Below are 19,552 nucleotides of genomic sequence, written 5' to 3'. Positions count from 1 at the left end.
AAGAAGAAGAAGGTAGCGGGAGGGGAGGAATGAAGCGGGGGAAATCGGAGGGGTGGACGAACCATGAGAGACGATGGACTCTGAAAAACAAACTGAGGGTTCTAGAGGGGAGGGGGGTGGGAGGATGGGTTGGCCTGGTGGTGGGTATTGAGGAGGGCACGTTCTGCATGGAGCACTGGGTTTTGTGCACGAACAATGAATCATGGAACACTTCATCTAGAACTAATGATGTAATGTATGGGGATTAACATAAGAATAAAAAAAAAAAAAGACTTAACTGGTATGTGAACTTCTTTACTTTTATTCAGTCTCTGTCACAACATTTTATTTATTGTTTTTATTTTTTTTGGCAACCAGAACTGGGTTTTATGTTTTGGATCATCACAGATTGAGATTTTGGGGAATTTCTCTCTCCCCATCATCAGAAGAGAATGCCCTCCAGAAAAAAAAAAAAAAAGTATCAACAATATGTATATGCCAGGTGTGGGAGACCCTGTGCATTTGGAATGAGACAGGCAGCAATGGATTGTGTCAGTAATTGTCAAAATCCGATTTCTGGGGCCAGCTGGCTTATTGAAGCACACACTGTTCTGGAGAATCTACGAGTCAAATTGGTACCAGCTGAGGAGACAGATATTGGGCTGAAGGCCAAACCAAATAAAAAGATATAAGAAAAGGACAAATTCTGAGTAGAAGAGAAAAAATGGAGCATACCAAAGAGTTATTTGATAGTTGTTTTTAAGGATACAACTGAAGAGGTTTGCATTCGCAGCCTCAAAGCCCAAAAAGCATTCTCTTATTACACTCAAGGGTGGGGAATGGAAGCATTTCAACTGGCTACAGTAGGAGCATACCGAGAAACCTCAGTCCATTATGTACACAATTTCCATAAACTGACATTCTACATTTACTCTTTCTTAACTAGATGATACCAAGAAATGAAATCCAAAATCCATCACTGTAATTAACTCCCACAAAGTTTAATTTGTAATTTGCTGCCCACAAAGTTACGACTGATATTAAACTGTTACTGAACAATTAAAAGTTAAAATTGATTCTTAGTGAAACAATAGATTGAAGGTATGCTTTTTTATTTAGAAATATACCTCTCCTATAAGATTCTGTACATAGAAATCCATACCTTTAACATTGTTTCCAGATGTACTTTTGGCAAAATTTTGTTTGTTTGTTTAGCTAGACCTGTTTCTTAAACCACGTGAAAGATTATATATTACTGAATAGAACCATTTTTGAGGCTTAAGGTTGAAATAAGAGATACTAGTGATTACATATCTCAGTAATTTCCCGTTCCAGAATGATATGGAGTGCAAGAATAACAATGACCCACCCATAGCTTAATTTCTTTACATACTAGCCAAAAAATTCAAAAATCAAATTAATCTTTCCTTGAGTTGTGCGTACTGAAAGCTAGGGGAAACCATTAATGAAGTCGTACATCTTTCAAAAATGATTAACCAGGTAGAGGGAAACTGGCAAGTGTTCAAAAAAAAAACCCAAAACTTTATTTAGTGTTTGGGCCAAAACTGTAAATTATTTTCAAATTATTTGCAGTGTACATTTCATTGCTCCATTGAACTAAGAAGAAATCTATTTGTTCAGCTGCAAGATGTTCCTCTTGGCACAGTATCAAATTTACAAAAGCAATGAGAGAAAGTGAAAACATTTTGAACATTTTGAGTGCAAGGAAGTAATATAAACTAATACAGAGCATATTTTATAAGGAATTATTTCTTTTCTGTATTTTTATGTTTCTGAGAACACTATTCAAATTTGCTAATTAGCTAAATATTTGAGAAGTATTTGATTTTGTTATAAGTGAGGCACTACTATTATACATTGTAAATGCCTTCCCTACCACTTCTATTTTTTTCCCTTCTCCTGTATTTCTATTTTTTAACCCAAGTTACTAGAATGTTAAATAAATTGTTAATAAGTTAGTGACACCAGGCTGCAAAATAAATGAATGAATACTTGTGTAATATATGTTGGCATTACAACAAAAAAATTTAATTTATTTTTTATGTTTCCACTTTATAAAATGTACAGATACTAAGAAAAATTGCAAAATGCAGAGTAAGGTAATGAAAAAATAAAACAATATCTTCTATCACCTCACTACCCAAAGATTATCAGTAGTAGTATAGCTTTTTCTAACCTTTAACTTTATGACTAAGCTTTAAAAAATTGAAGTGCTGTGTTGTGATGAGCACTGGATGTTATACATAACTAATGAATCGTTAAACACTATATTAAAAATTAATGATATTCTATATGTTGGCTAATTGAACGTAATAATAAAAAAATTGAAGTGCTTGGTATAATACTTTAAATGTAATCCATATATTGGTATTTCAGTAAAAATTATATGAAAGTATCATATATATTATTATACATATGTATATATATACAGACAATAATATATGTATATTATTATATATCTACATATATACACTTTTTTTAGTAGCTGTGTGATAGTCTGTTTAGTGAACATTTAGATTAATCATAATCTTTCAGCAGCATAGGTATTATTGATGAAGTTTTATAACAGTGGTACATTATTTATAATAGTTCCCTTAAATTATTTAAACACATGTTTCTTGAACAGCTGTTTTGTGCTAAGCTCAGAGGTGTTAAGACACATTCCCTACCTTAAGAAGAGTATTACAGCCACTCTGGAAAACAGTATGGAGGTTCCTCAAGATGTTAAAAATAGAGCTACCTTATGACCCAGCAATTGCACTGCTATTTACCCCAAAGATACAGATGTAGTGAAAAGAAGGGCCATATGCATCCCAATGTTCATAGCAGCAACGTCCACAATAGCCAAACTGTGGAAAGAGCCGAGATGCCCTTCAACAGATGAATGGATAAAGAAGATGTGGTCCATATATACAATGGAGTATCACTCAGCTATCAGAAAGGATGAATACCTACCATTTGCATCGACATGGCTGGGACTGGAGGGGATTATGCTAAGTGAAATAAGTCAAGCAGAGAAAGACAATTATCATATGGTTTCACTCAAATGAGGAACATAAAGAATAGCGCAGAGGACCACAGGGGAAGGGAGGGAAAACTGAATGGGAAGAAATCAGAAAAGCAGACAAACCGTGAGAGACTCTGGACTCCAGGAAACAAACTGAGAGTTACAGAAAGGAGGGGGGTTGGGGATGGGGTAACCGGGTGATGGGAATTAAGGAGGGCATGTGTTGTGATGAGAATTTGGTGTTATATGCAACTAATGAATCATTGAACACTAAAAAAAAAAAAAAAGTATAACAGTGGTGAAGACTGCAAAATAAATAGTTCATTTAACATTTTGAAAGACTGATAGGATAGCAGGCTAAGGCAATGATGTCAAGAAGCTCAGACTCTTCTAACACTAGAGCCACCTTTATAGAGAAGTTTGCATCAGATGAGGTCTGCTCTTGGAATCCACTTGTTAAAGGACAAATTTTACCCTGGTGACAAATCCTGCTTTTTCTAAGATATAAGAATACGCTAGGCCAGTGTAAAATAGGAAAGGGCTCATGTATTTTTGGAAGTTTACCACAATGGGCAGTCTTCAGTCAAAACTTTTGAGGAGGGGCGCCTGGGTGGCTCAGATGGTTGGGCGTCTGCCTTCGGCTCGGGTCATGATCCCAGCATCCTGGGATCGAGTCCCGCAGCGGGCTCCCTGCTCCTTGGGAGCCTGCTTCTCCCTCTGCCTCTCTCTCTGTCTCTCATGAATAAAAAAAAAAAAAAAACTTTTGAGGAACTCCTTCAGAAAGATAGCTTTGTTGGAGAAGTGATGTTGAACTGCTTGCATTTATATCTCTGGATGCCATTATGAACTTGTTAGACTACTTTGTGGCATTTTCTTAATTTCAATATCTACTAGTAAAATATAAGCTCCATGAGAGCAAGAATATATGTATAGAACTTTGAAAACTTCCTTGTACAAAGGTGTTCAATAAATACACATTGACTTTGTATGGAAAAAAATCAGTCCCTATTCCAATAAGCCATTCTGGGCTTTTGACTTAAGTCTGTCTTTTTTTTTTTTAAGGTTTTATTTATTTATCTGAGAGAGACAGAGAGAGAGAGCGTGCATGAGCGGGAGAGGGGCAGAGGGAGAGGGAGAAGCTGAGCAGAGCAGGGAGCCCTGATGCAAGATTGATCCCAGGGTCCTGGGATCATGACCTGAACCCAAGGCTGAGCCACCCAGGTGCCCCAACTTATATTTCTCTTAGTATTGCCTAGAAGGCGTTACAAAAAAAAAAAAAAGAACAAAACAAGTGGAGACCAGCACTGAAAATTTCTGGAGCAGAAAAATAAGTGTAGTGTGACAAACAAAGCTTAATTTAGCTTATTTTGAAGAGCTAACTTGACCTGAGTCACTTTTTGCTTATGACTCTGAAAATCACAAGCAAAACTTAAACTGTTTCCAAAGGTTGATATGAGGTAGCCACTGGCCAATTCCCCATCATTCAAGAAAATTCTAATATCATCCAATCACTGCGAAGAATAAACAGTCACTGCTTTCTCACTATTTATAGATAATGCTTTATAACAATATATGTCTGAGCCTCATTCCATGTTTGGTTTGAATGCTCCCAATTTGCAAAATGTCTTTGTGGTATGTATACAATAAACTTTTACTAATTACTACTTTGGTGACTCATAGGTTTTACCTCTGTAATTTCTGAACTTTCAACAAAGTCATATGCTATAGGGGCCTAAAAATATTGCAAATTTAGGGCCTTAAATGGGTAAAGGAATAGAAAATAAGTGAAAGTGTTATTTATTTATTTATTTTTTAATATTTTATTTATTTATTTGAGACAGAGAAAATGAGAGAGACAGAGAGCACATGAGAGGGGGGAGGGTCAGAGGGAGAAGTAGGCTCCCTGCCGAGCAGGGAGCCCGATGCGGGACTCGATCCCGGGACTCCAGGATCATGACCTGAGCCGAAGGCAGTCGCTTAACCAACTGAGCCACCCAGGCGCCCGAAAGTGTTATTTAAATAGACTATTCTCTTCCTGCATTACCTCAAACTTAAGAAGTTATGGAGGGTTCTGTTCATGAGTCTTTTCAAAATTCCCCAGAATAGCAGGGCATCCAAATGAATGATGATTCCATGTGTTCTGCCCATTCACCCAGAAGGCTGCTAGCTTTGCATGGAGGCTCTCTTCCTTTCCTGACGGCCTTTCATGCTTCTGTTAAAAGAACTACAAAACCTAATTAAGGATATAGGATGGTAAAGAAGTAAATTATTAGTTAAAAATGATGACAGGTCAATAGAACATTTACCTAAAAGGAAGTCTGAGTGTCACCACCAGAATTCGGTTACACAACCTAAGGAGTGTACCTAAGGTGTAGATTTACTAGAGACTCAAAGTTTTTGGTTCTAGTTGCTTGACTTACAGTTGGTTCACCTCCAAGTGTTGAAATAGATAATATATGCACAAGGGCACATTTCATATATTATTATTTATTTGGCCCATATGTTGGGATGTAAATATACTTGTCACATGAGTCAATCAAACTGAATATGTTAATTTATTTCATGGATATGTCTCACTGGTGTTATGAAAAACGTGCTGTTATGTCCTATCAGCTTTACAATATTAAAAACCTCTGTTTTTGTTGTGCAGTGGTTTAACAAAGGTATAAAGAACAAAATAGTCTTCCCTAATGTACCTTATACTCCAGTGATTCTCTAAAGAGACCACATTTTTCACACTTCTATATTTTTTATTAATGTATACCTCCCCCACCATTTCAAGGCTAATAAATATCTTTTTATCTTTTGAGACTCAGCTAAATGAAAATCCTTGTGCTAAAAGGCACCTTTATCAAAACATTTATGTCATTTTGTCATAATTATTTAGTGTCTGTTGCCCTAGTTAGAACATAGGTTCTGCAAGAACGAATTAAAAAAGAAGGTCACTGAATGAAAACATTCAGTTTGAAGGTCTAAACCTTGATGTCTTCAATATATATTTGTATATTAACCAGTCTAGACTTCAATTTACTCATGTGTTAAAAAAAGTACATTTCAACTCAAATATCACATATGTATATGATGGATCACTGATCACTACAAGTCAACCATTAATCTGAAATAACAGAAGTCATGTTGCCAGTTAATCTCTGCCAAACCTTTACTTTACATTATATTTGAAATAGGAAGAGAAATCATTTTTCTTTTCTTTGAAGTTGATTCTATTAGTAAAGGATTGTTTTTTATTGTGTACAATTTAAGCTTTACTTTTTGGTTTTATTATCTTTCTACTCAAATTTCTAAATTTGTATCCAAATATGATCAGATATTTCCATTTACCATCATTAATTAGCTCACATTCCCTACTCCTCTTTGAAAAGATACTTAATTACATTATTTAATACTTGGAAAATGTGAATGTGGTTATTGTTTTCAGAGTTCTACTTTCTTTCCTTGATTCCAAACAAATCTTTTCCAGTTTCTCAAAAGACTTTTGTGTAGCTATAAGAGCTTATCTTTAAGGGTTTTTGTTTGGCCTAATTATTTACTCCAAATATTTCTGAAAACTCATCTTCCTGACTTCATCTTGTTTTGCAAGTCTGAACTGTAAAGAAAGCAAATGCAGAAAAAAGCAACTGCATTTGCACAAGAACATTGAGTTATTTAAGATACTAACCTATTGGGGCATGTGTAAAATGCCACAGCAGTTGGTAATGCTTAATCAAGGCATTAATAGTAAATGGAAGCATTTAGATTTATATATCATTTGAGGAAACTAAGTAACTCAGTAGTCACTAAATAAAATTCATGAAAAACAGCTCAATTATATTTTTTTCATCAACAAAATAGGATGGTTTATTTAAATTTTAAAATCCCATTGGATTTCAGCAGGGAGTCTATGAAACTAATGAATTTGTGTTACCATTCGTGTATGAAGGATTCATTCAAAACAATTTTGTCAAAATAAGTTGATAGCATCACTAATGGATAAAATAAATTAAAAATAAAAGTTAGAATATAAGTAATATTGAATTTCATCCTCTCTTCCAAAAATAAAAAAGAGAAAACTTTGAAAATGTTAAGTATATTAAAATTATTTTTCTAGAATTTTATCTGGAATATTGTTATGCATCCATTATACTAAGAAAAATTTTTCATTATTTTTTTAAAATTAAATCATAATTGTAGAGTGGAGGGATTTTAAATAGCACAATCTTTTCCTGTGTCCTAGAACATTTTCCTTCTTGTGTACTCCTTAAACACTTCTTTAAGATTACCTTGAACAGGGGCACCTGGGTGGCTCAGTTGTTAAACGTCTGCCTCTGGCTCAGATCATAACCCCAGGGTCCTGGGATCGAGCCCTGCATCGAGCCCTGCACTGAGCCCTGCGTCGAGCCCAGCATTGGGCTGTCTGCTCAATGGGAAGCCTGCTTCTCCCTCTCCCACTCCCCCTGCTTGTGTTCCCTCTTTCGCTGTCCATCTCTCTGTCAAATAAATAAATAAAAATCCTTAAAGTAACAATAAAAAAAAGATTACCTTGAACATACTGCCTCTGAAAATGCTTTTTGACTTCTTCAACAATAATCAAACATGGTCAATTTTCATATTTAATTAAACCCAAAATGTCATAAAATAGGGATATACAGTAACAGTCTCATATGAGAGGTGGAACAAAGATGGAAATGAAATAAGAAAATTCAGTACTATTTTTGAATAAGCTGGAATCTTTTATCAATTATTTGCTGTATGACTATGGCCAAGTTAATTGATCTCTCTGAATTTCTATTTCCCCATCTTGATTCAGGAAAGATAATTATAATTACTCTCTAGAGTTCTTGTGATGATTAAATGAGTTAACCTTATCTCTTGCCTAGGAAAAGAGATGGGACTAACTTATTTCATTATCTTATCTTGTTTGAGGTTGGTGAAATTTATGGTCTGTGCTCTTGTCATGGGTGTCCCATAAATCCCTCCCTCTTACTGATTAACTAAACCTTACCTTGGGGACATTCCGAACTCAGCTGCATTCTCAATTTGGTACTCAGCAACTTCTATTGCAAGGTCACCTCATCCCTTACTATAGATGTTCCATGGTGGGCCAACCTCCTTTCAACTCTCAAATATCTCTGTGTTTCACAGTGTGATTCATAGGGATCTCTGGATTGCTCCTATGTCATGCACAACCATGGGAGAACTAGGGTATAGAACATTCTTTTCTCACTGCTACAGAAAAATTCAGTAAAAATTGACTGGATTGAGGGGCACCTGGGTGGCTCAGTCGGTTAAGCATCAGACTTTTGATTTTGGCTCAGACCATGATCTCAGGGCATGAGATCGAGCTCCAAGTCAGGCTCCATGTCCAGTATGGAGACTACCTAAGATTCTCTCTCTCCCTCTCCCTCTGCCCCCCCACCACTTGCTCTCCCTTTCTCCCTCTCAAAACAAACAAACAAAATTGACTGGATATGTAGCCAAAATAGATTAAGATAACAGTTACTAGACTTATCCTATTGAATCTACATTTGGTATAGAATCCCTTTTGGGATCCATCACTTTATGAGTAGTCATTGTATTCTCCAAAATATCACTTAAAATTCTAATGATTATAAGAGATGTAACCATAAAGTATTCTCCCCATTTTTCTCCAGAACCGCAAAAGATACCAAGAGACATAGCAACATCAAACATCTGTTAAATGTTAATAATTTTAATAAGAAATAATTTTATGGGGCACCTGGGTGGCTCAGTCGGTTGAGTGACCGATTTTTGGCTTTGTTTCAAGTTGTGATCTCATGGGTTGTGAGATCAAACCCTGAGACTAGCTCCACGCTCAGCAGGATGTCTGCTTGAAGATTTTCTCCCTCTGCCCATGCCCCCACTTGCACGTGCATGTACTCTCTCTCTCTCTCAAATAAATAAATCTTTAAAAAAAAAGAAATATTAACTTTAGCAGTATCTTTTATTGGATCTTCAGATGCAATGTCTAGTATCTATTATTCAAAGAACATTCTAATATCCCTAAGTCTTGTCCAACACTTACATAGTGTTATGGACTGCATTTTCTTGTCCTTCCAAAATAATATGTTGAAAGTCTAATCTGCAAAGTAACAATATTTGGAGATAGGACCTTTATAGAAGTAATTAATGTTAAATGAGTTCATAAGGGTGAGGCTCTGATCCAATAGGATGAGTGTTTTGTTTTGTTTAAAGACAATAGACACCAGAGAGAGAGTTAAATCTCTCCCTCTTCTTCTCACTCTGTGTATATGTGTCTGTGTCTGTCTCTCTCTCTGTCTCTCTCTCTCTCTCTCTCACACACACACACACAGTGAAAATGGCATGTGAGGAAGCAATAAGAAGACAGCTGTCTGTAAGCCAGGAAAAGAGTTCACCAGGAACTGGATTGGTTAGCACCATGATCTTGGCTTTCCAGCCTCCAAAACCATGAGAAATAAATTTCTGTTGTTTAAGGCACCCAGTCTGTAGTATTTTATCATGGCAGCCTGAGTGGACTAAGGCACGTGGTAATAACAATTATAAAATTTATAGCAATACTGATTATAAGTAATTATATACTTTATTTTTCACACTATTTTATTAGTCATATTGTAGAAAAGTAAAAATAAACAAAACATTTTTAAAATAACAACCATTATTCTGAATTCCTGTGTCTAAGTACTATCATAGAAACAATATTTGGCTTACAGTAGTTTTTCCCTTAAAAAAGTTGCAGTTTTCTTAGGCACAAAAGACATGCAGAAGATAAAATTATAAACCAGTGTAAGAAACTAAATTACCACTTGGAAAATTTTGTGGTAAGTGGTCTGCCACAGGTGTACATATGTCCATTTTTTGTATTTTTATCTACTAATTCAAAGTTTTTCATTGCTAAATATTCCTGGGCTAAAAAATACCTTAAAACTGTGTGTATTCTTTAATTGCTTTTACTGTTATTGAGGAAAGCAATCTGATTAGACAGTGGAAAGATGTGAAAGATTTAACATATTATACCATTCGGTGGTATTTACATTTTAATTGAACTGACTGGAGGAAATTATGTTTATTCCAATAGGACACATTTTTTTAAAAATTTATTTATTCTAGAGAGAGAGAGAGAGCACATGTACGAGCAAGCATGGCAAGGGGCAGAGTGAGGGGGAGAGAGAAACTTTAGCAGACTCCTCGTTGAGCTCAGAGCCCACACGGGGCATGATCTCACAACTCTGAGATCTTGACCTGAGCTGAAACCAAGAGTCGGATGCCCAACCGACTGCGCCACCCAGGGGCCTCCCAGTAGGACACATTTCTATTGGGAGTATTTCAGCATTGTGGTTAATCATTTATGGCCAAGAAGCAGCTCCTGCCTATCCTACCTATGCATAAGTGTTAATCTGATGACATATTACAAAATGGACAAATTCATAACCTTAATCACCAACTGTGACATGATTAAAGAAAAAAAATCTAGGTGGTCTAAGAGGGCTTCATGCAAGAGTTGTATGCAAATAAAGTTTGCTCTAGTTTTTGAAGGTGAGGTAAAATATGGCTAATCAATGAAAAAAGTAAAGGAAAGCAAAGTCACTCTAGAATGAATGAGCAGAAAAATCTGGGGATATTGTTCAAGAATAATTTAAATACAAGATTTAACTTTAGCAATATTTTTTATTTGCCTTAGGTGCTTTTCCTGTGTGACCCTCCCTACTCCCCTAGAATGGTCATTAGTTTTCAGATTAAAAAGGAGAATTTTTCTTTCTTTCTTTTTTTTAAAAGATTTCATTTATTTATTTGAGAGAAAAAGTGAGAGTAAGAGAGAGAGCATGAGCGGGGGAGAAGGAAAGGGAGAAGCAGGCTCACCGCTGTGCAGAGAGCCCGATGTAGGACTTGATCCCAGGACCCTGAGATCATGACCTAAGCTGAAGGCAGATGCTTAACCGACTGAGCCATCCAGGCACCCTCTCAGATATCTTTCTTTCTGATAACTTTGTAAAATCTCAAATGCTCAAAGTGAGTCTGAATACTTACATTTGGACACTGTTGCTTTTGTTTTCATATACAGTATTTAAATCACTGGAATAAAACTAAGAACTTGTCTTGGCTTTTAAATATGAAAAACTAATTTCTAATCATGGTCCTAATTGAATGAGTGTGCGATTGGTGTGTGCCTGAAAACCTATCAGCTCAACAGGAAGAAAAACAATGCCTAATACTCTGATCTTTCTTTTTGAAACTCACTCCTTATGTTTTTGGCTTAGATCAGTCCACTCTGATTAACTTTTAGGAATATTTCACTAGTTATACTTCATAAAAAAGAATATTTATAGTTCTATAGATAGTAGGGTTATATGTATAAAAGTTAAAAGCAATATTGTAATAGTTTTGATGAGGGATAGAAGCACAAAAATGTTCACCTTTAGCCCAGAAGGCTGACCTATAGCCCGCATAGTTCCAATAAGGATCAAATACCTACTGGTTGCTACCTTCTTAAAAGGTCTCATGACTGCCTGTACATCTCACCGATAGTTAATATCAAACTGAATGATAAGCACCAGAGAAATATTACAAAAGTAGTTTTACAAGTAGAAATTCAAAGAAGACATTTATGATCTAATACTCCCTACACATCCTCCCCCTTGAAGACTAAGCATATAACCACCAGCTTCATGCAGCAAATGTGCAGGTTTCTGCCCACGGGTCCTGTCCCCTACTATAATAAAAACACCTTTTTGCACTACCAACATCTCAAGAATTCTTTCTTGACTGTTTGCTCATAGCCCCACATCAATTTCATTTCTAAGATCTCCATCTTGATCTCTTTTTAATAGTTGCCTCTTATTAATTTATGGCTCTCTTTGCCTCTCAATTAAAATTTAAAACTTTATGAATCTATTTCCCCTTATACAACCCCCTTATCCATCAGGGTTTAGATGTTCCTTCATCTTGGTCTTTCTATTTCACAATTTTGGTTTGGTTAAGGCTCTCTTGATCCTTGGTTGATTATTCAAATTCATACACAAGGGATGATGTTGATGAGAATAGAAAGTTTTCATGAGTTTCTAGTGCAGTTATGCATGGCACTTACTGCTTGGACACTGGCCTTGTTGGTCCTTGTATATACACACAGATTTCATTCTCACTTCAGAGCTTTTGCACAAATAGTTTTCCTTGTTCTTCCTCTATATGACTGTCCCCTTCATTTTTTTTTTTTTAGGTTTCTGTTCAATAGCACGTCCTCAAGAGGCCTTTCCTGAGCACAATCCCCGTCACCACAGCACCATTTCACTGATAGGCTCCCTCTCCTGCTTTATTTTTCTTTCTCTCACTTAGCAATATGTAATTAGAGTGTATCAGTTTGGTTTATTTGTTTAATGCATGTTTCCTTACTGGAATGTAATGTATGGTCCATGAGGGCAGGATCTTTGCACTATTTACTGCAAGAGTCCCACTGTAGGGACTAATGTCCAGTACATACCAGGCACTTAGCAAATACTTGTTTATTGAATAAATTACAAATAAATGCCCCATTCAGCCGCTATTCACACTCTCACACAAAGACTGAATAAGAAAGCTGAACTCAGGGCTCTGTAAGTGCATGGGTGTTGCCAAGAGGAAAGCTCTTCTTTCTGGCCTTGTTTGGGGAAAGGACAGACAATGTCAGGCTCTCATTTATTGTAAAAGTAAAGAGGGAGTGGAAAGAGCTTTCCTATCTATTCCTAACTATTCCTGTCTATTTTCTGCTCTTTCTGTGGTAATCCAGAATTACCTGAAAACCCTATTCTCCTTAAATCTATCCCTCCCCCACCAGTCAGGACACTCTTTTCCTTTGTTCAGAAACCAATTCTCAAGGCTGTGCTGGGAGCTTACTGATACACATGAAAAAGGGATAGGTAGTCCCATTTGCTCTATAACCAATCCTTCATTTAATTACCCTATCTATGTAATCCAACACTCTTTTCTTTTATCCATACCACCTAGCTTTGTGAATGCTTCTCTGGGTCTCCATCAGGGAGGTGCTTCCAAGTAGCCTTCTGACAATGCTTTGAGAAATAATAATTTAATAAGATGAACAATCGCTTGATAATTATCGTTTCAATGGTAATTTTTTAGCATTTTAAAGGGCTTTGAGGGGAGAGGAAAATAGGTATGTCCAGTCTACCATCTTGGTCTTGAAACAATAATATTTATATCAGGAGACTTTTAAGAGCTTACATTTTTACATAATTTCTCCTATTAAGATACTTGGATATTCGGAAACTATTTCAGAGTACTAAGTTAATTGCAACTTCTGTGGAGAAAGAAAAGAAAAAGAAAAAGAAATATTAAGCCAGAAGAAGAATGAAAGCAAGCAGTACTCAAAACTCTTAAACAACCTCAAAATTCCACCTCCCTGAAAATCCAAAAACCCAACACGCACATTTCAGAGACACAAAGACCTCCCATAGCTCTTTAGAGGTCCTATCCACAAAGCCTAGGAAACTTCTCTGCAGGCATAAATACAATCAAATTTACCAAGCTAGCAAGGGGAGAGAAAAATGCATATGCCTTATCCACCCCAGGTTGAAATATGTTGTTTTCTTCTTTTAATGATCTCATTAATCTTGTAAATTAAACAGTTCAACATTAAGATCAGTGAGCTCAATTATTCAGATTTTCTTTCTTTCTTTCTTTCTTTCTTTCTTTCTTTCTTTCTTTCTTTTTCTATCTTTCTTTCTTTCTTTTCTTTCTTTCAAGTTTTTTTTCTCTTTATTGTAATGTTGTGTCATTGAGGAAGTCAGGGTAGCCAGTGTGGTAAAATATGCTGCCAGCAACACTCTTCAAATTCCAGTGATTGCCCTTGGACAAAGGAATATCCACACGCTAGAGCCTTCCTTTGGAGAAAGGGACAGTAGAAAATGAGTCACTTTTCAGGTCCCTCCCGCATCGACCCACTCTCCTATGGTTGGGCTCTAAAGGGCTTGACCCTCGTGGGTTGGTAATGAGTAATGTGGCATTCACCTAATTTTTGGACTTCTGCTCAAAAGTAGGTGTTGTTCAGTTGATAAATTCTAGATAGGCTCTCCTTTAGAAGTCTCTTTCCTGCCTCATATTTTTTTTCTCCTGGGAGAAAATAAAGCTGAGAAAACATCAGAATTTAAGAGGTCAGGAGCTAGCAGCTGTGAAGTCAGCCACGAAGTTCTTACAGCAATGTGCAACAAAATGTCCCTTTTCAGGTTTCTTTTTAGTTCAATACGATTTTTACCATTTAAAAAAAGATGAGAAATACCATGAAGAATTAAAAGTTATAAAAATCAACATATTTCTCTAAATTACATCACTAGAACTTAAAAGCTTTTAACCCAAAAATAAAGTCAGTCAAAAACTGAACCTAACAGATTAGAAGTAAACATTAGATAGTAAAATATGATTTATCAACATAGCAAAATATAAGGTAAATAGGATAGTTCCTTCTATAACAAGATTTTTTTAGCTTGAAACAAAATATCCAAATCATTAAGACACATCCCAAGTTGTAGTTTTTGGACTTTGATAGAGCTGGGTTTGATTCCCAAGTCAATAATTTACTGAGTTGTATAATCTCTGAGTATTAGTTTTCTCATATTAAAAAATGGTAATAAAACTTACCTCATGGCGTATTATCAGAGTTAAATGAGGTAATATGTGTAGATCATGTGATCATAGTTAAAATGCTGATTTGACAAGATCAAAACTCAAGAGTTAATTTAAGAAGACCTGGGTTAGAGTATCAGCTGGGTTGTAGTATCATGTACTAACTTGGAGTCTTTTCAAGTTTATTTACCCTGACCTTTATTTTTTTTTTTAAATTCATAAAATTAAAGCTAAGGCTATAGTTACTTTTGTGAGGATTAATTAATGAAGATCATTCATTCATTTAAACAATTTTTATTTAATTATTTATTTAACTATTTATTTATTTATAAAAGAGTCGACCCAAAAGACACCTGCCCACATTAAGCTGAGGTTCTAGTAGCTTTACCAAAATTTTACACACAGCAGGAATTTATTTAGCATGAATAAAGATCAGCTATATCCAAAGATATAATTATAATTTTTCTATTTTATTAACAGAATATTATTAAAGAAGGAAGGAATCACCAAAAAGATCTTTTCTTAGTTCCAAATAAAATAAAATAAAATATATTAGTCATATTCTAATTTTTCTTTCACTGATACAATGCTAAAATGTTTACAGTTTTTATCCTCTTACAATCAAACACATCTTGACAGTAGATACAAGTATTCACATATACATACTAATTAATACACTGATTAAAAATTCTAAAGATTACAGTTGATTGAATTTTGTTTTTTATTTTTACAATTAGAATTTTAGAAATAACTGGCTTGCCAAGTTACTTTTATTGCTCACCTCATATTGGAAGTTCCATATGCATATTGTTTAGATTCAAGAAGAAATACAAATTATTTTGAACTGACAGCTGTGTTGTAGGTTGGTGAATGCACTATTTATTACCAAAACCACAGCATAAATAAGCCTAAAGGAAAGTATGAAAAATTCTATGGGACTTTAGCCAAAGAGGTTTTACCAGGAGAAGAGGAATGAAGTGAGGTTAAGGACACATTATTTTGCTGTAAGATTACATGTAGTTAACAATGAGTAGAAAAAAGTGGGGGAAAAAAGATCTTAAAACTTATGTAAATTATTATACTATATTTACTATTTCTCTAGATCAATCATTGGTCTGCAAATAAAGTGTATTGCTTGTGGGTGGATGGGTAAGATTTTTGAGGGGGGATTTATTTTGATCTTGGTCTCCTAAATTAATCATGTACGTATCCTCTCCTATCTTTTCAGAGCTGCTGTGATAGATACAACTAGTATTTCACGCATATTAACTCTGACATGAAGGTTTTTATCCCCCCTTTGTATAAAAACTGTCATTGTGAATTTAACCTCATATTATATATTTTGTAAAAAGAAGTTACTTTTTCTAAAGAATTTTTTTTTATTTATTCATTTGAGACAGAGAGATACAGAGAGAGAGAGAGAGTGAGTAGGAGCAGTGGGGAGAGGCAGAGGGAGAGGGAGAAGTACACTCCCTGCTGAGCAGGGAGCCTGATGCGGGGCACTATCCCAGGACCTGGAGATCATGACCTGAGCCGAAGGCAGACACTTAACGACTGAGCCACCCAGGCGCCCCAAGAAGTTACTTCTTCTAAGTTTAATTTCAATCATTGTATTTCAACATTTCAGAAAAATAATATCTAATTTAGCTATTCTTTCTCATTCTATATTTTATATTCTACCCTTATGCTTAGGTTTATTCCTTAGGCATTCAAATAGCTGAGGAAGCTCCTATTTTAAAAATATATATATATCAGACACACACAAACACACGTGCATACATACATACACACCTTTTGATGCTTTGTAGTTCTCTTCTTCACAGCCATATTTTTTTAAAGTGTAATTTACACTCTCTTTCTACCTCCTTACTTGCCACTCCTTCCTTGACCCAGGATAATCCGTTTCCCTTCCTATCATATGAATAAAATTGTTCTCATTAAGGTAAGTGATGACTTTGTTGTTGCTATGGCCAACGGATTCTTCTTTATTTTTACTCAGAGCAGTATTTAACAATTTGATAATTTCTTTCTTAAATCAATTTATTCTGCTTTAGCAGGCTTGTCTAATATACCTCCTGTCTTTGTGGTTGCAGTTTCCTTTAACCCCTTTGAATCTGTTACAGGCATCTCAAGAGTGGTATCTTTGGTGCCTTCTCCATCTCCTCTATGTACTGCCCTGGAAGATTAAACGAATTTGCTTGACTTCAATCACCATCACTGATGTCATGGTGCCTCCCACATACATGCTCTAACCCAGACCCATACATCCAAATGCTTTCTGGATATTACTTCTTGAATGTCTCACAGTCACCTCAGTTTAACATGTTCCAAACTGAACTTTTCACCTTCTCCTTACTCCTCCACCTACCAAATGACTCTTCTATGTTCTCAACCTCTGCAAATAACATTCACATCTGGTGTTTCCAAAGCCAGAAATAGACATAATTTTGACTGATGATTTTCTTTCATCTTCAAATCCAAATAATTAGCTAGTCTTGCCATTCTTATTCTTCATTTTCATTGCTACTATGTTACTCCCAACCACCATCACCTCTCATCTGGGTACTCTATCAATTTCCTAACTTATCCTATTAATTGCAGTCTTGTCCCCTCCAGCTAATTTTTACAGCAGAGTTGCACCACTCTTTAAAAACAAAAATCCAGGGGTGCCTGGGTGGCTCAGTCATTAAGTGTCTGCCTTTGGCTCAGGTCATGATTCCAGGGTCCTGGGACCGAGCCCCACATCGGGCTCCGGGGTCCGTGGGAAGCCTGCTTCTCCCTCTCCCACTCCCCCTGCTTGTGTTCCCTCTCTTGCTGTGTTTTTCTCTGTGTAATAAATAAATAAATAAATAATCTTTAAAAAAATAAAAACAAAAATCTGATGTCATTTTTTTAAATTAAAACTTGTTCATTGATTCTTATTTTATTTTTAATAGACTCCAGGGTGCTTGGCTGGCCCAGTAGGTGAAGCTTGTGACTCTTGAGCTCAGGGTTGTAGGTTAGAGACCCACACTGGTTGGAGATACTACTTAAAAATAAAGCCTTAAAAAAATAGAATCTGAATATAAGAGCATAGTTTGCAGGTTTCTTCATTATCTAGGCTCTGATTACATTACTGGTCTCATATCTTACCCCTTCCTACTTAAACAGATATGATAAATTCCTCTTATATATACACAGATACACGTTTTCACTGTAAGTGTTAGCTGTATTAAATTGCTTTTAGGTTCCTAAAGCACCATACCTATATCTCTATTTCCATTTTCACCTAACTATCATCTACTAACATTTAGACTCTCAATTAAGTGGCTTCTACTTCTTAGAAGTATTCCCTAATTCCTTCCGTCTGGGTCCGGAGTTTTTGTTTTATGTTCCTGAACATCTTTTCATAAGCCCTCTTGCAGACTAAACTATTGCTGGTTTTAATTGCCCATATTTTCCCACTAGACCATAAGCTCTATAACTATGGCTATCTTATTCATTACTCCATCCATGAACCAATCATAAATCCTGGGAGTGTCAGTACATCTCAATACATACTGATTGAATGGAAACATAATGCATAATTAAGCAATTGGACTTTTATTGTTAATGCATGCAAATGAACTGTAAATAATCTTTTAAAAATATCATTGTATTTTATTTTATTTTAAAGGCAGTATGTGGGGTGCCTGGGTGGCTCAGTTGGTTAAGCGACTGCCTTCGGTTCAGGTCATGATCCTGGAGTCCCAGGATCGAGTCCCGCATCAGGCTCCCTGCTCAGCAGGGAGTCTGCTTCTCCCTCTGACCCTCCCCCCTCTCATGCTCTCTCTCTATCTCATTCTCTCTCAAATAAAAAAAAAAAAATCTTTAAAGGCAGTATGTGTTCATTGGGGAAAACTTGGTAAATCCAGATATCATGCTTAACGCTATATTTATCCCTAATTATAACCAATAAAAATAAGAGCAATTTTTGAAAATCCATCATTTTTAAATATATTTTTATACAATTCAGAAAATTACATATTTTTCTCTAAAGTTGCTTTTTTTATATTACTGTGTGCAAATTTATTTTATAATATACATGAATGTGATTTGGTTTCTTTGAGAATCAACAATACTGAAATGTTCATTTTTTCTGATATAGACTTACAAGTAATAAATTCAGTGAGACAAACCCTTTTTTAAAATGTGTCTATATGTTCAAAATATGTTTTAGCTATTCTTTGAAGAAGAAGAAGTTGGCTCTTCTAAAAATAGCTTCTCCAAAATTAGCTTATTAAATGCTTAATGCTAAGAAATTCCCAATTGGTAGCAATAGAGAATCATTGTTGTATACTTAAGCCCATTGGTCGGGACAGTTAGCAGTGATTTTTGTGGTAAAATGTAAGTGTTCAAGTGACATTATAAGATTCTCTTTAGTCTCATTGAATTTCTCTTTTAAATGGTTGGCCTCAGCACAGCAAATGTGTTCAAATCATCATTTGGGGCAGATAAAGCAGGAATCCCTAGGGTCAATAAGTCTCAAATTTAGAGTCTTTAAGAATTACCTGCATCATTTAAAAAATGCAGATTTCTGCACCCTATCCTCAGAGATTCCATACTAATATAGGTTTGTGGTAGGGCCCAGTAGTATTCATTATAGCAAGTGCTTGTACTGATTTTGGTGTAGGAGATATCCAGACCATACTTTAAGAAATACTGACATGGGATTGGGGCCTAAACCATCTATGGACTTTCCATGAGTTCTCTGTAATTTTTAACCCTGTAACAATGTTATCCTCTTTTTTTAAATAATATAAATATGAGTGTGAAAAATGTAAACAAACTATTCTTTCATTTTTATTGAAAATGCATGTTTTACCTTTAGAAATACTGTCTTATGTGTTCATATTTTTAATGTTCCTTTTACTTGAAATTTGTTACTTTTTGTTGTTGTTGTTCTTAAAGATTTTATTTAAA

General features: G+C 35.4%; 1 long non-coding RNA gene across 3 annotated transcripts in view; it reads left to right on the top strand.

Moving 5' to 3' along the window:
• The window catches only part of LOC115944115 (uncharacterized), a 220,138-nt gene that overhangs the window by 195,208 nt on the left and 5,378 nt on the right, over positions 1–19,552 (top strand). The gene's annotated exons all lie outside the window — the stretch shown is intronic.

This window comes from Leptonychotes weddellii, chromosome 4, assembly GCF_054177405.1.
Source record: "Leptonychotes weddellii isolate Sample4059 chromosome 4, ASM5417740v2, whole genome shotgun sequence".
Lineage (NCBI taxonomy): Eukaryota > Metazoa > Chordata > Mammalia > Carnivora > Phocidae > Leptonychotes > Leptonychotes weddellii.
Note: the sequence above shows the minus strand (reverse complement) of the source record. Positions and strands in the feature narration are given on the sequence as shown.